This window comes from Fukomys damarensis, unplaced genomic scaffold (assembly GCF_012274545.1).
Source record: "Fukomys damarensis isolate Sample0158 unplaced genomic scaffold, DMR_v1.0_HiC HiC_scaffold_18, whole genome shotgun sequence".
Classification (NCBI taxonomy): Eukaryota; Metazoa; Chordata; class Mammalia; order Rodentia; family Bathyergidae; genus Fukomys; species Fukomys damarensis.
The window spans coordinates 24357777-24368070 of NW_022900930.1; positions in this window are offsets into that span (position 1 = coordinate 24357777).

Sequence of the window (10294 nt, forward strand, 5' to 3'; positions counted from 1 at the left end):
AAAAATATTACAGACTGAGTATTTACAAATAAAAAATTTTGGAGGCTGGGAAGTTCAGGATCAAAAGGCCAGCACCCAGTGGGGGCTGTTCTGTGCTTCCCACATGGCACCTTGTGTGATGAGAAGACAGAAATCCAAGAGGCTCAAACTTTCTCTCCTAAGCCCTTTTACAAGAAAACTCTCACAGCCTGCTCATCTCTGAAAGGTCCCATCTCTTAATATTATCACATTGGCAATACCTGAATGTAGAGAAAGCTATATTGAAATAACAGGGGAAAGTTAGATAAGGAATCACATACACTTAAGCTTGATTTTACAAACATGATCACATAATGGGATATCTGTAAACAACTGGAAATAAATTAAGGATCAAAGTTTGAGTAGAGTCTGCTGCTTTAATAATGAGCAGCATGGCAAGAAGAGATGAGAAAATTAAGGAACTGGATAAAGACAGTAGTGGGAGGAGGGGGTGAAGGGAGGGCAGGGACAAGGGGAAAAAATGAGAACCGAGGCCTGTCATGTGAAGGTACAAGATCCCAAGGATGAATGTAACTGTACTGTATCCCTAAAATGTACCAATAAACTCAATTAAAGCTGAAAAAAAGGTAAAACAAACAAACAAACAGAAAAAAAAGAAAGTAGTGGTTGAGAGTGGAAAGTGCAAATTCCATATGAAGAGAACTGGTAGAAAGAGGAGTAAGAAAGGAAGGAGAAGAAACGAAAAGTATCAGGAGGGCTAAGTGAAGGTGAGGAAGAGAAGGCAAAGAAAAAGGAGGGGATTATAATGTCAAAAGCTGTAGAGGTGGAAGGTGCTCAGTACTGGGAAAGGCCGTCAACAGGGTCCTTATTTGTTCTTCAGGGATTCCAAACAAATTAAATATACAGAGTCTATCGGAGAATGAATCATTTAGGTCCAGTGTTAGTTTCTTAACTTGGCAAAGTTTCGATTTATTTAGATGCATTTTTCTCATAGTAGGAAATGAGTAGACAACTCGCCTCTCAGTTTGTTTCTTCTGGAATTTAGCAGTTCATCTAAACAAATTTAAGTTTTTGAGTTCATGAATAGCTGCAACTTTTTATTTAAATTTCATCTGCTCTCTGTCCTACTTAATGTTCCAGTAACAATCCATCTTATTTTCAAGTCTGACAATTTCATAAGGGCATGAACACCCACAGAGAATATGCCTTCGAAAGAGAAAGCCCTTTAAGAGCTGTGAGGAGTGAAGCAAAAATGCTCGGATTGTAGTCAATACTATCAGAAATGAACTGGGATAAGAGTGCGGTGATTCAGAAGAATTAGATCTATTATTTTTACTGATGCTTTAAAGAAAGCAATAGCATCCAGGAGCGCAATAGAATTTAGGGCACTGTGATGGTCATTTGGATAATACGCTCTGTGATTGAGTATTCTCATAGAATTTCAGTGAAAGTGTGGTTAGACACCTAGAACTGAAAAATGCACTAACATTGACACACTGAAGATTTTCCAGATAAATGGTTGGAGTTTCTTTATGTAAGGATAATGGACAAGAGTACATTCTATTTGGTTAATAATGGACTTTGGATAATGATTAATTCTATTCTCATAATAGGTTGGGTTACAGTGTAGTCTAACACATTACAGTAAGTTGCTTGATTTTAATAATTTTACATGCAAAAACTTAAGAAACAATAAATATGGACATTCAGAAATGTTTCAGTAGTAGGTATAAGTCCAATACAAGGCCAAGATTGGGCTGGATTTGTGTTTTCCCTCATGGCATTTAATAGCTTTGAGTATAAGTAGTATTTTTTCCTTTAAAATCTGATTCAATCCACAAATATTAGTGAACTGGGATAGTGCTCCTTTAAATTAAGTCTGTTCCAGAAATGACCCATATCTGGCCATCAGGTAACCTGTATCAGGTAGGACCACATGTTCACAATCAACCCCAGCATGTACCTTTCGGGCTGATAACTAAAATGTGACAATTCTGATAATTAAACCACCTAAAGCCAGCAGCTGATGTCTTGCATTAATTCAAAACAGCTTAAGGTGAAACTCAGCTCACTATCCAATTACCGGAGACATGCCTATATACTCTCTCAACCATGTTGGCATGGCTTTCCTCAGACACACTAAACCTGATACCTGACAAAAACAGCAATTTAAACAAATAGAGGGGCAGCTGATGGATTGTAGCCTGTTTAATCTACCTATGAGTCCTCTAAAGGCTCCTCTTGATTAGCAAGGCTGAGTAGGTCAAAGGATGACATTTTCCAATCAACCTAACATTCATGAGAAATTATATTTTCCTGTATCATTCATTAAGAGCCAATGGAGTTCAGATTTTTGGCTTACATGGAAAATCCCAATTAATTAAAATAATGAAGAATTGAAAAAAGCAAATTACTTTATACAGGGGTATAATTGTAACATTTATATGCACAGATTTCATTAGCAATAAAGGATGTTAAGTACTTCCCAAAATGAAACTGGAAGAAACTACAATAGGAAGCACCCTTTCAAGGGTTATGGTTTTATGTGTTTTTGTTGCTCAAAGCAAGAGCAGTCACAAGGAACACTAATTTTAGCATAAATTTCTAATTACTGCCTATTCATTTAAATTGTTCATACCTATTTCCTCCCACCACCACTTCCACCACTAAATAGCATTGACTGTATGCCAAGAAATGCCTCAAAATGCATATCATCTAAGTACTGTACAGTGTGGTCACTTTATGTCTCAATTTGAGTGGGCTGAGGGATGCCCAGAGAGATGGGTGTGTCTGTGAGGATGTTTCAGGAAGAGATTAGTATTTGCACTGTAGACCAAGTAGAGATCTTCCCTTATCGATGTGGGAAGGCATTATGGATTCTGCAGAGGGCCAGAAAAGAACAAAGAGGCAGAGGAAGGTTAACTCTCTTCCCTGTGAACTGGAATGTCCATTTTCCTCTGCCCTTGGATGCTGTTGTTCAGACCTTTCCACTCAGACTAGCACTTACACATTGCATCCCAACCCAAGCAAGACCTTCAAACTTGGGCTGAATTGTCACTTGTTCTCCAGTTTGCAGAGGGACAGACTATGTGACTTCTCAGTCTCCATAATGTCATGAGCCAATTCCTAAATCTTCCCCTTGACTAATACAAGGATGAATTTAATTTGACTTGAATTTGTCTTTTTAATGGGCTACTTAAAAGTTTATGTACAAGCCTCACTATCAGAGAACAAGGTTGGGAACTGCTGTATGCTTTTTATAGCTTATTGTACCACACTGTATGTAATCATGGGTATGGAGTAGCTGAAATTTAAGTTCCTAGGACCTTCAGGGAGGAAATATGATCAGTAATTTAAAAGAGAAAGAATGACTTGAATTCAATACTTTTGTATCATATTTTGAAAGGTGCATCATATCTTCAAGAAGCCAAGAGATATAAAGTTATCAAATGTACCCTGCAGTCTGAGAGGCTATCCTGCGAGTATGAAGAAAAGAGACACATTCTTCAGTAGTAGGCACTGGACTTGGTGTTTTATTGTGGAGAATGTTAGAGGAAAGCAAACACCTTTAGGAATACATTGATAGTTTCAGTTGGAAGCATGATTTAAAGCATGACTCTGGGAAATATGTATCCCAGAGAAGAGTGGGCGGAAGGGTGCAAAGCAAGAAAGAGAAGACAGCAAAAAAGAGAACGTATGTAGAACCAGGATAGTTCTGTATCCCTGTAGATTAAAGGGGATCATTAATTTCCTAATGAAAGGAAATTGTAAATAGTAATAACAGAATATATTTTGTCAAATATACATTATGTTTACAGTAGCACCCTTGTGAATCATGTTTAGTTATTAATCCATTCTGTGAAGTTTAAAGTATTTCTCTCGCTTTAAAATATCTAAGAAAAACCACTTAGAAACACATACAGTTTCCCATTTAAATTGGGATGATCCTACCAGTGACTGAAGCTTAATCTGGTTTCCAGACAGGCTATTGGAGCTCACGATGCTCATACTTAGGATAGATAAAGTAAGCAGAAAGAAAAACTTTTTAAAGGTGTGCTATAGGAGAACGCATGAAATGGAACAGGAAAGTATTTAAAGTATTTGCTGGGTTTTTGTGAGCCAAATTTCTTCAAGATAGCTATTTTCTCTAACTTCCAGATTTTATTTATGTTGGCTCAATGGAAAATTTTCCTCATGGTAAAGGACACTCAAGCAGGTGTCAGGCACTAGGAATAATGTCAGATATTAATTACCCAATTTAGAAATATCACTGAATTTAAACTGAAACTGAATTAAAACCAATCACAAACCCACAATTTATTAGTAAGGTATAATAAAAATTTTAAACAATTTGGGATTTTAAAACTATACTTGATTACTTTAAATTTAATCTGAATATGAAATGTAGCCATATGAAATAAGAACAGAATCTGAGATTTTTCTAAAAATTATAATGGGGCTATTTAAATGTTAAGTATGTGTCCCTAATATATTGATTTGTATCATGTATTCTATTAGTCAGATATATAAAATACATACAGATGGATAAGCACCAATATTATATAAAATAGAGAATCTAGAGAAAAATCCAAATATGTGATTTAAATGCATTTTACTGCATTTCATACATTGAAATAATATTTATTTCAAAAATTTGCTTCAAAATAAGAATATATTTATAATTCATTTTATTTACTATTTAGCCACTTCCAAAATTACTAGGAGAACTTAATAAAGAAAAATTGCTGGAGAGAATGCTAAAGCTCAATCTAGTGAATTGTTCACATAAAAGAACATTTGCCAAAAAATACATGTAAAGGACTACACTTTCAAGTACAATTTAGAAACTTAGCTCTCTTTTTTCATTAAATTTATGCTTCAAATATTTAATCCCTAAGAACAGCCCTATGAAAATATGTCTGTCATATAAGATATGGGTATTCTAATGAAAAATATTTTATAAACATTTAATTTTTGAGTTTGGATCCCATGTATATTTTGTAGTTTCAATTTAATATGTTTTTTTTTCATTCCCATGCATTACTTTTATATAGATAGAGTTATGTGTAAATAATGAGAATCGCTCCACAGAATTTGATCTGGAGAACACAACTGCTTAATGTGTTTATCAAAATGTGTTATTTCCCCTGAGGGACCTGCATGCTTCCTCATCGCCCTTAATGAGGACCTTGTAACTGAATATACTTTCATTTATTTCCTCTGGCTACCAGAACAGTCTAATGAAATAGGATGCTCAGTAACAAGACATCTTATGATTGGCATATTTATGTTTTCCTTGTCCCTTGCATTAATCTCCTATCTCTATTTATAGTTTATTTCGCTATGATTTTTTTTTATTGAATATTGCCTCCAATTCTCTGTGAAAAGAGGTAGGCTGTAAATAAAAAAAAAAAGTAAAATAGTTTGATCAGTGACATGGCATCTAATATAATGTGAATGCTTATTAAGTTTGCAAAGCATATCTAACAAGGATGATTAAGATGATGAATTCTTTTAAATTCAACTAAGTACACTCAGGCACAAGTGCACAGCACACATCTGTATGCACGCACACACTCAGGCTCCTAGCACACGTTTTGTATTGGCTCCTTGGACAGCCTAAAATTTGGTCAGGGAAACAGACTTTACCCATCATTTAAAATTGTGTGAGGTACATCAGTTATTGAACAAGCAAATGAAAAGTTAGTTACAAGAAAAGATAATATTTAACAAGCAAATACAAATACAAAATGAAGCACAAATCAAACCATCACTTTAAATAGGGATATATCCCTTAGGAATTTGTGTTTATTTCTTAAAAGACCTAAGATTATATAGAAAAACTGTTGATTAATAATGTCCAGGATAGGTCACCAGTTACTTTTAATTTGGTGTTTGTTTTGAAATCATTCCATATCCTGTTGGTCTACTTCTCTTAATAATACCTTTTGGAACCTCAATCTGATGAATTTTTATGTAATTACTTTGGTGCCTGTGACTATAAACTACATCTCCTATTTTCAATTTTCAGTGTTGGATTAGGTGAATGGATTTGAAATTATCACTGAATCCCTTTCCAGTAACTGAAGTCTATAATTATATGGAAATATAAAGTATTAGAATTAGAGACCTTAGCAATAATTGGTTTTAATGCTCTGTTTCTACAAATGAGGTCTTTGATGCTGACTGTCCAAGGTAATGTAACCGGCGAGGGGCAGAGTCAGGGTTATAACCCAGGTCTTTTGTACCATGCTTATGCTTTCTCAGCTGCATTATGATGTACTTGAGAATGGGTACCACAGTTGATAAATCTTTACCCTCCAGTTCAAGAAGTGACCTATGTAGCAGATTCCACACAAGATTCGTTGCTCAGAATATTTCTCTATTTTGAAATACTTTAATAGACATTGCAACAATGAGAAAATAAAGATTCACCCCTTCCATTTCTCATTTAACATTTCTTTTCTGCAGAAGCCCATGAATACACAAAGTGATGAGGAACAAAAGTAATGAATGAATTCCCAACTCCCGTGTAGAGGAATAATTAATCCATTTGCTTCTCATTTTGATTCTGTACCACTCTTAAAATTTATTATTAGAATTGAACAGATGCCCTCTACAAAGGGTTTTCCTTTTAATGAAGTCAGAGCCTGGAGAGTCAGGGTATAGCAGCCTAACTCTGCAGGCAAACAAGGGGACTGCAGAAGTCCTTGAAAACATATGTTCTTTTAACAAAAACCTTGAACTTCCAGAATTAACTAAAAAATTACATCAGAGTATTTTCACCCTGCAATTTTTGACTTTCTGAAAGGTGTGCATGTTTTCTTCTCAATCAGAAGTGTACAAAAAGCACAGCAGTTAGGTGAATGTGAGGAATGATATAAAAGATAATAATTCTAATTAGGATCGATGTCATATAAAAGTCTGAAACTAAAAATTGGACTGTTTACCTGGTCTAGGTGCTCAGTGAAGACATGGGTGCATTAATGTAATTTAAGTGTCACAATTCCCATGATTATTTCATTCGGCTGAGAATGTTTGAACACTCAGGTAGCCCAAGGATTAATACCCAGGATGGTAAATTTTTGGCACCGCTCTTGTCATAGTTCTTTAAGTTTCCAAGAAACATACTCAGTACAGTGTATTTCATTGACTTCTCACAGTTTTAATATGTATCACTAATGGTAACAAAAGTAAAGAAAAACAAGCCAAGGGAATGCCAAAATAAAATGAATTTCAAGACCTAGAATATATTTCAGGACCTAAAATAATTCTTCACACATAATATACACTAAGTAGATGCTGTCCCTCTTTCCATCTTAAACTATCAATTTTCCCAGGTATAATATATTTATTTATGTTCATCTTTCTATCTTCTGGACTATTCTATTTAAATTTATTCTCTTTGAATTACCTTTTTTCTTTAAATATGTACGTGCATTACTTGCATTGTTTCTTTCTTTTTATCGTTATCATGTTCAGATACTGAAAGAGAAGTAACAATTCATTGAATCATTATATCTACCTGTAAATAATTTTAAAATGCCATATGCCAAACGATATTTTAAATTGTGCTACTCTTTTAATCAGATAGCTAAATAACAAGTTCTCCTGACAAGGTGTAGCAGTAGAGCCAAATTATTTCTAAATAGGTAGTGTTGAGGAAGACTTTCATATCTAGGACTTCTCCTACAATTCAAGTTTCTAATGCCAAGGTTCTTTTACAATGTATTACCTCAAACAGTTACTGTATTCTCATTAGGCTAATACTCAAACTAACCTAGGTGAACGTAACAGAATAAAACAAAATGAATGCATAAAAATAAACATGACGTGCTTCCAGAACAGAAGAACCCATCTGGCCCTAAGCGCTTTAGACCCATTCGAACTGGCTCTCTAAGTTAGCCATAGGAGGAGCTCTGTTCCAATGCTTTGCAGATTTTACTGTCTTTGAAAAGATCAAGGACTTGTCATTTACCAGGCAAACCAGACCTCCTTTGTGATTTTATGTGAATCTTTCACTAAAGCAAGGGTATGTGTTGTTGTTAATCTGTTTTTAAAGGGTAGAAGATAGAATTCACTAAATAAAATTATTTTCACTAAATAAATTTTTATTAAGCCCCTACTAAGTACCAGACAAGATTAGGCTGTGCTTTACTACTTTTAATATGTGGCTAGAAATAGATACATATGTACAATACATTACTGCTTATTTTTAGTAATCTTTGTGTCAGAGTGATAATTATCATTGATAAAATAATACTTAAATTTAAATTTCCCAGTCTCTGGTTATTTTAAAACTTTTTAAAGGTAACAGTTGTTAATAGTTGCATATTTGAAATTTTAGAATGATTTTCCATCAGTTAATACGCCATGCATTTCTAAAAGCCAGAAACCTCATCTCCGTTTTATAAATCATTAAGACCAGAATCCTATAGGCAGGTTATCATTGGATATCAAACTTGCTAACTTCCTTAGTTGGAAAGGAGACAAGGAGTAGAAGAAGGTGCCTTTGGCTAGTATAGGTCAGGAATCAACAGGAGGCAGAGTTTAACAACGTTTCAATTATGAAGTGAATGAATAATATTATGAAGTCTCATGAAAATTATAATAAATTATTTCAGAGCACAGGAAGGGCAATGCAAATGAAAATCCCATAATATTTATCCCATCCCCATTGACTATGCCAGGGTTGAATTTTAAAAAAATTAACTTAGACACACTGGAAAGAAGTCCACCTATTTTATTTTTAAAATCCAATCTGAACATGAAAAATACAAACAACAAAATATTTTTCCCTTCAGTAGGTACCTAAAGCTCACGGGTGCTGATACTTGACAGGTCACTTTGGAATGTGCCATTAGCTAAGCAGCACAAGTGTATCTGCTAATTTTATAAGCGGGAGGGAGAGTGTGAGGCCTCTGGTAAATATCACTGGCATCACATCTGGGGCTTCCACATGGTGATCACTAATTTTTTTTTGTACCGGGGATTGGACTCTGGACCTTGTGCTTGCAAGGCAGGTGCCAGAACCACTGAACTAAATCCCCGGCCCAGTCACTAATTTTCAATAAGTTGGATGAGTATGGGATATTTGAAACAAAAAGCAATTTTTCTTCTTAACTACTGATATTGCTGTACACCAAACTTCAAAAATAATATCTTCATAAATTTAAATTTTACCACAGCTAGTAAATTGATTCCCGTGAGAGTCATTTTGGAGCAATGTCAGTAACTTGGCACTTTGTTCTCTAAATTGGCAGTGATTTCCCTTCACTGCTGTACAACCTCCTCTGCATTCTACCTAGTTTCTGCCACACTGCAGCTATGCTGGGAGACAAGGGGAATTTCTCAAAAATCGCTTGAGGATCCTTGAAAATATTTTTAATGTGGCTGGAGAAAATCTCACTGACGAATCTTTAGAGAATTTCTTCTCTCCTTCTTTCCACCTCTCCCTCCCTCTCTCCCTCCCTCCCCTCCTTCCCTTTTTCTTTCTTTCTTTTTCTGATGATTCCTTCAAAACCACAGTTCACTGTACAGATTGTACTGAATATTGTTCTTTTGAATTGAGATCACTTGACAACACCGATTTCTGTAGACTGCCCGTGTTTTTTTCTCTGCTGGACTCCCCAGCCAGTTAATGGCGGAGAACAATTTAATGGAAAAACAGACATGGTATAACGGAGCTGCCTAATACAGTGGCCCTAAGTGAGGAGCTGATTACGGTCCTATTCCACCAAGGTAATGCTGGATGCAGGCACCAGGAGGAGAAAGGGAGCTGGGGAGAGGGGAGGGAAGACAGGGAGGGGACAAGCATGTCTTTGCTAAGCAATAAGTAAGGAATCCAATATATAGTGAAATATTAGAAGAGAGAAACCTTCGTTGGAATGCTATTTAAGGTGTATTTTTTTTTAGCATTTATGATGTGGAAATGACACCTCATCTACAAAATTATGAAGGGTCAAAAATGAAACAGCATCCCAGAGCAGAATGATGTACTACACCATGAAAATGACAAGCAGAATGTGTCAATATGGGGAGACAAAATTTTTGATTAGACCAGATATTTTTGTTATACTAAGAATTTTTCTAGTTCCTTAGCTTAGTTTGCTTCATCTCCTTGTCTCCTCCTTTTCCCTCCTCCCTGATCTCCTTTTCTTGTTCTTGCTGTCTTTTATCAACTTAACTACACACTCTATCATTTATATAGTTACCAATTTATCTATCCCTGAACTCAATCCATTACCTAGATGCAATAACACACACACACACACACACACACACACACACACACACACACACACACACACATGCA